The sequence below is a fragment of the Pteropus alecto genome, unplaced genomic scaffold, assembly GCF_000325575.1.
Source record: "Pteropus alecto unplaced genomic scaffold, ASM32557v1 scaffold21, whole genome shotgun sequence".
Lineage (NCBI taxonomy): Eukaryota > Metazoa > Chordata > Mammalia > Chiroptera > Pteropodidae > Pteropus > Pteropus alecto.
In genome coordinates, this window is record NW_006436282.1 from 4558229 (window position 1) to 4565862 (window position 7634).

The 7634-nt window shown below is 35.5% G+C and overlaps 1 pseudogene; it reads left to right on the top strand.

Annotated features, from left to right (window-relative positions):
* The first annotated feature begins 676 nt into the window (after positions 1 to 676).
* LOC112479903 lies at positions 677 to 792 on the top strand (annotated as a pseudogene).
* The last annotated feature ends 6842 nt before the right edge of the window (positions 793 to 7634 follow it).

Sequence of the window (7634 nt, forward strand, 5' to 3'; positions counted from 1 at the left end):
GGTTAGTATACTTTTCTTTGTATGACTATCATGACGTATTACTAACGCCATGTCTTCAATGTCATACATTAGAGAAGATATACAGTGTCTTTCCCTTAATGTCCAGGACACACTATATTTTATATGTTTTTATGTTAACTTTAGACTTCTTCCATTCAGTAATAGTCAGAGATACTGTGTCCTCTTTACGGTTGACCCAGAGAATGAATCACCGTGCAGATCTCTCGAATTTTGATCGTTTTTTAAAATACTTCCAGAAACTTCTTCTAACAATAGTATAAAAATATTTAAAAGTCCTGTTGTTTATTTATTTTATTTTTTCCTGTTGTCTATTTTAAATGTGTCTACCTCATTTTTCTTTTCACTTTTCATCTTAGATTGTCAAGGTTTACAGTAATAATGTATGAGATAATGTCATTTTCCCTTATACTTCTAAAACTTTATAAAAATTTCTTATGAGCTTGTAGATGTTATTTTCTTGATTTTAATAGAAGAAACTGAGAAAGAAAAACTTTCAGATAAATATCTGTACATATATTTCAGGAACTAGCAAAACTTAAGAAAAATGCTCTTACAAATAGCAACTCAGGACGTGGTTCCATAGTGTAGCAGTTAGCACATCTGCTTTACATGCAGAATGTCCTGGGTTCACACCCCAGTGGAGCCACGGTCCATGGTCTATGGCCACGCCACCCTGAACAAGCCCGATGTCTGATCTCAGAAGCTAAGCAGGGTCGGGCCTGGTTAGTACTTGGATGGAAGACCACATAGGAAGTCCAGGTGCTGTAGGCATAAATAATAATAATTTTTTTAAAAATAGCAACTCATTTATTGGTTTTCCAAGAGGACTGGGACAAAGGAGTAACATCAGAAGCATGGTGGAGTGAGGGATCTCCCCAGATCTCAACCCTTGAAATAATAATAAGCTGAGCATCTAAAATCCAACAAATAACATCCAACCTGCACACAAGTATATCTGAGTGAGTGATTTGAGCATAAGAGCTTCCAAAGGTCGAAATCGTGTGAGTCTGGGGGATAGATTGCGAGGAATGAAGTAGCTGCCACATGCAGCTGGAGCTCCCTGTAGGAGGGGGAGGGAAGAATTTGTGGCCTGTTGCCCAAACAGCCCTGCCTGAGGGATCAGTGAGTTCCATGCAGTAGAGTTCAGGAATCAGAGCAGAAAGTGGAGTGGGAACTAAGTGCTGAGGAGCAATAGCTGTGTCTTAGCAGCTGCTGTTACAAAGTGGAGGGTAGAGACATGGAGCCCAGCAGCAACCTCGACCTACTAACGGAGAGCAAGTCCTCCCTCCACCCCACATCCTCCCAGATCAAGCACCATGGAGCCCCAGAAGAATTTTCGCAAACAGTACCAGAACAAAGACCACAGACAGGGGCAGGAACCGAGGGTAACTGATCATGGTTTAAATACTCAGTAGGTCAGAAAGAGATAGAGGAAAGCATTACCTGCAAAGCAGAGAAAGAAAAGAGACTTGGATGCCATGTACTGGAAATCAAAAAAGAAAAACACCTTCTTATCAATAGGCTAAAGAAAGACCGCTACATAATAAATCTTTCTGAAAAAAAAAAGCGGAGTATCCTCCCATTAAGACCTAGGCAGAGAAATAGTCCATCAGACACCATGGATAACCAAGATGACAAGGCAGCTCAGAAAGAAAGAGAAAAATCTCCAGAAAATAAACTTAAAGACATAGAAATAAACGATTTAAATGACAGAGAATTCAAGATTGCACTCCTGAAAAAAAACTCAGTGAGATGCAAGATAAAGCTGATTGACAATTTCAAGAACTTAGAATCAAAATAGACCAACAAAATGAGTTTTTTAGCAAGGAGACTGAAGCCCTGAAAAAGAACCAAAGAGAACTTCTGGAGATGAAGAACACATTAAAAGAGATGAAGAATGAAATAGCAAGGGTAGGAAATAGAGCTGACCAGATGGAGGAAAGAATCAGTGATATTGAAGACAGAAATCTGGAAAAGACTCAAAAGGAAGAAGAGAGAGACATGAGAATAAAAAAAATGAAAGAGCTATACAAGAACTGACACCATCAAGAAAAGCAACATAACAATAATGGGTATAGAAAGAGAACAGAAGGAGATGGGAACAGAGAGCATATTCAAACAAATACTTAAAGAGAATATCCCAAATCTAAGGAATAAGCTGGATCTTTGAAGCCAAGAAGCTAACAGAACACCCAATTATCTCAACCCAAAAAGGCCTTCTCCAAGATACATTATATAAAAATTGTCAAAAATTAATGACAAAGAAAGAATTCGCAAGGCAGCCAGGGAAAAGAAGACAGTAACCTATAAAGGAAAACCCATTAGACTACCTTCAGACTTCTCAGCACAAACCTTACAAGCAAGAAAGGAATAGAACCAAATATTCAAACTATTAAGTGAAAGGAATTACCAGCCAAGAATAATATATCCAGCAAAGCTCTCCTTTAGATATGAAGGAAATACAAAGGCCTTTACAGACATACAAAAGTTTAAGAAATTCTCCATTACAAGGCCTGCATTACAGGAAATACTGAAAGGAGTCAGCCCACCTGAAATAAAATAACAAAAAAATATATAACTATGAGTAAAATGACTAGCAGGCAAACAGAAGCAGGATAGTGCAATTCTTATTAAGAACAGGGTATTATAAGCTTAAACATTAAGAAGATAATTGCTATTGCAAGTTGGAAATTAATGTTTAGCATACACATTAATTTCATAATTTGAGACAACAATAACAGAAGAGAGGAAGAAGCAAAGATCCAAATTCACAAAGGGGAATGGAGATGAGGCACGCACAGAAGAAAATGGACTACTGTGTATAGTTAACTATCCTTTACATAATCTTAATGGTAACCACACACCAAAGATCCGGAAATTATATACATAACATAGAACAAGAAGGACCAGAGGGAAAATCCACAAAATCCCACCAAATTAAAATAACAGCAGAAATGCAAGGACAAGGAAACAATGGAAACACAGAGCTACCAGATAATGAGAGATAAAATGGCTATAGGAAAACCTCACATTTTAATAATCACCCTAAATGTAAACAGACTGAATTCACCGATAAAAAAGCACAGAGTTGCAGACTGGATCGAAAACCAAACCCAACCATATGCTGCCTTCAAGAGACACATCTCAGTTCCAAAGACAAATATAGACTCAAAGTGAAAGGGTGAAAAATGATAATCTAAGAATTTGTATTATTTGGAAATGGCATTCAGACAAAAATGGGTGTAGCTGTATTTATATTAAATGAAATAGGCTTCAGGATAAAAAAAAAAAGGTAGAGAGATACTGAGGGACACTTCATAATGATAAAGGGAACCATACATCAAGAAGACATAACACTTATTAACATCTATGCTCCCAATCATGGAGTCTTGAAATATACAAAGCAATTACTACCAGAACTAAAGGGAAAAACCAAAATACTATCACAGTAGGGAATCTAACTATCCCACTGTCAGATATGGATAGATCATCCATACAGAAAATCAATAAAAAAATAACATCTTTAAATGACACATTAGACCGACTGGGCATAATTGACATTTACAGAACCTTTCATCCCCAAACAGCAGCTTATACGTTCTTCTCTAGCGCACATGGAATATTCTCAAGGACTGACCACATGCTGGGACACAAAACTAGCCTCAACAAATATAAGAGAATTTAAATCATACCAACCATATTCTCTGATCATAATGCTTTGAAGCTGGAGATCAACTGTAAAAAGAAAGCGGGAAGAACTACAAATACATGAAGACTAAACAACATGCTATTGGAGAATGACTGGGTCATAGAAGAAATAAAAACAGAGATCAAGAGATACATAGAAATGAATGAGAATGAAAGTACAACACAATAAAACTTTTCGGACCTGGCAAAAGCTGTATTAAGTGGAAAGTTCGTATCATTATGGGCCAATCTCAAAAAACAAGAATGAGCCCGAATAAGGAACCTGACACCATGTCTTTAAACACTGAAAAAAAGAAGAACAAATGAAGCCCAAAATTAGCAGAAAGAAGGAAATGATCCAAATTAGAGCAGAATTAAATAAAATTGAGAACAACAAGACAATGAAAAAGTTAATAAAATTGACAAACCCCTGGCTAGACTCACTAAAGAAAAAAGAGAAAGGACACGAATAAACAAAATTAGGAATGAAAGAGAAATTATGACAAAAATGCAAAGGATTATGCAAGAATACTATGAAAAATTATATAACACCAAATTTAATAACCTAGAAGAAATGGACAAGTTCTTGGAAATATATAATATTCCCAGACTGAATCACAAAGGATGGGAAAATCTAAATAGACTGATCAGTAGTATGGAAATTGAAATGATCATCAAAAACCTCCCATAAAGTGAAAGTCCAGAACCAGAAGGCTTCACCAGTGAATTCCACCAAATATTTAAAGATATAATACTTCCTCTTCTCAAACTCTTCCAAAAAATTGAAGACAGGAAGCAATAGTTTCTCATTTTATGAGGCCAACATTACCCTGATACCAAAACCTGGTAAAGATAACACACACAAAAGAAAACTACAGACCAATATCTCTGATGAACACAGATGCAAAAATCCTAAATAAGGAACGAGTGAACTGAATTCAACAATATATTAAAAAGATTATACATCATGATCAAGTGGGCTTCATCTCAGAGACCCAAATCAGTTAATGTGATACACCACATAAACACATTAAAGAGTAAGAATCATATGATCATATCAATAGATGCAGAAAAAGCCTTTGACAAGATACAGCAAAATAGGTATAAAAGGAAGGTACTTCAACATAATAAAGGCCATATATGACAAACCCTCGGCTAACATTATATTTAATGGTGAAAAACTAAAAACCTATCCTTTAAGATCAGGAACAAGACAAGGCTGTCTGCTATCACTACTATTATTCAATATAATAGTGGAGGTCCTAGCCAGAGCAATCAGGCAAGAGACAGAAATAAAAGGCATCCAAATAGGAGAAGTCAAACTGTCACTATTTGCGGATGGCATTATTCTCCATATAGAGAACCCTAAAGACTCCATTAAAACGCTACTAAAAATAATAAACAAATCGAGTAAAGTTTCAGGATACAAAATCAATGTTCAAAAATCCATAGTATTCCTATGTTCTAATAATGAATTGTCAGAAAAAGAAATGAAAACAAAAATCCCTTTAGCAATTTCAACAAAAAGAATGAAATACCTAGGAATAAACCTAATGAAACATGTGAAGGACTTATACAATGAAAACTATAAAACTCTTTTAAAAGAAACTGAAGACGACACAAAGAAATGGAAAGATATTCCATGTTCTTGGATTGGAAGAATGAACATAGTTAAAATGACCCTACTACCTAAAGCATTATAGAGTTGTAACGAAATCTCTATCAAAATTCCATCAGCATTTTTTAAAGAAATAGAACAAAAAATCATCAAATTTGTATGGAAGCACAAAGACCCTGAATAGCCAAAGCCATCTTGAGAAAAAAGAACAAGTCTGGAGGTATCACTCTTCCTGACTTCAAATTATATTACAACGTAACAATAATCAAAACGACATGGTATTGGCAGAAAAACAGACACACAGAGCAGTGAAAGAGAATTGAGAGTCCATAAGTAACCCTGGACAAATAATGTATATGGGCAAATAATTTTCCACAAAGGAACCAGAAACATACAATGGGGAAAGGAAAGCCTCTTCAATAAATGGTGCTGGGAAACCTGAAAGCCATGTGCAAAAGAAAAAAAATAGACTGTTGTCTATCACCACACACAAAATTAACTCGAAATGGATTAAAGACCTGAAAATAAGACCCGAAACAATAAATTGCATAGAAGAAAACATAGGTAGTAAACTCATGGACTTTGGATTTCGAAAGGATTTTATGAATTTGAACTCAAAGGCAAGGGAAGTAAAAGCAAAGACAAATATATCAAACTAAAAAGCTTCTGCACAGCAAAAGAAACCGTCAACAAGGCAAAGAGGCAACCATGCGAATGGAAGAATATATTTGCAAACAGCATCTCCGATAAGGGCCTAATATCCAAAATATACAAAGAACTCTTACAACTCAATAACAACAACGACAGCAACAAAAAAAACAATCCAATTAAAAATGGGCAGAGGACCTGAATAGACACTTCTCCCAAGAAGACATACAAATGGCCAACAGACATATGAAAAGATGCTCAATCTATTTATTAGGGAAATGCAAATCAAAACCACACTGAGATACCATCTCACACCTGTTAGAATAGCTGTTCTCAACAGGACAAGTAGTAACAAATGTTGGAGAGGATATGAGGGGGAAGGAACCCTCATACATTGCTGATGGGACTGCAAACTGGTACAGCCACTATGGAAAACAGTATGGAGTTTCCTCAAAAAAAAAAACAAAAAAAACAAAACACTAACTAAGAACTGATCTACCATATGATTCAGCAATCCCTCTACTGGGTATTTATCCAAAAAAATCTGAAAACATTTATCTGAAAAGATTTATCTGAAAAGATACATGCACATCGATGTACAAAGCAGCATTATTCTCGGTGGCCAGGACATGGAAGCAACTAAAGTGTCCTGAAATAGGTGACTGGATAAAGAAGATGTGCGACATATATACAATGGAAGAAGAGATGAAATACTGCCATTTGCAACAACATGGATGGATCTTCAGATAATCATGCTAAGCAAAATAAGTCAGACAGAAAAAGCTGAAAATCATATGGTATCACTTGTATGTGGGATATAAATCTAAAAGCAACAAACAGAGACTCATGGACATGGACAGTAGACTAGAGGTTACCAGAGGGGAGCGGGAGAGGTGAGATGCAGATAGGGATTAAAGGGGTCAAATATGTGGTGACAGAAAGAAATCTAACTATGGGTGGTGAACATACAATGCAATATATATATACAACATACTGTTGAATTGTACACTCGAAACATTGGATTTTGTTGATCAGTGTCACCCCAATGGTGGGACCATGATGCATGATATTCATAAAACCTGTATGACACAATCCTAGATGGAAAGCTGCAAAACAGGAAGAAGAGAAGGAATAATCCCCAATAATGCTATCCTCAAAAGATGCATGCTCAAGAAAACATAAGGAAATGCAACTGAATAAAAGTGATGCTATTTTTACCTTAACTTTTCTCCCTTTAAATTTTAAAACTTTAAAATTTTAACTATTATGAATATCAAATTTCCACCTCATGTCTGATATAGAAATACCAATATTTTATCATAGCTACCAACACTGCTCTCTGTCATTCACTAGTTCATTCGTTCCTACACCATGCTTCTGTCACATATTTATTGAATGTCTGCTAGGCTTCAAGTTCTGTGATGGAAAGCAGCATTTAAGAAAAAAATGAGGAACTCTTAAACTTGGTTTTGTCTCTTATTGATCAATATACTGATGCCTGTGAATGTCAAATTGCTGTTTTATGTTAGACCTCTATAATTGACAAATTATAAAATGTTCTATATCTTAACTCAATTCACTGCAATTTTAAAAATTACTGAACATCTTACCTATTTTATTTAATACACATTTACTGATCATTATATATTTCACAGAAAGA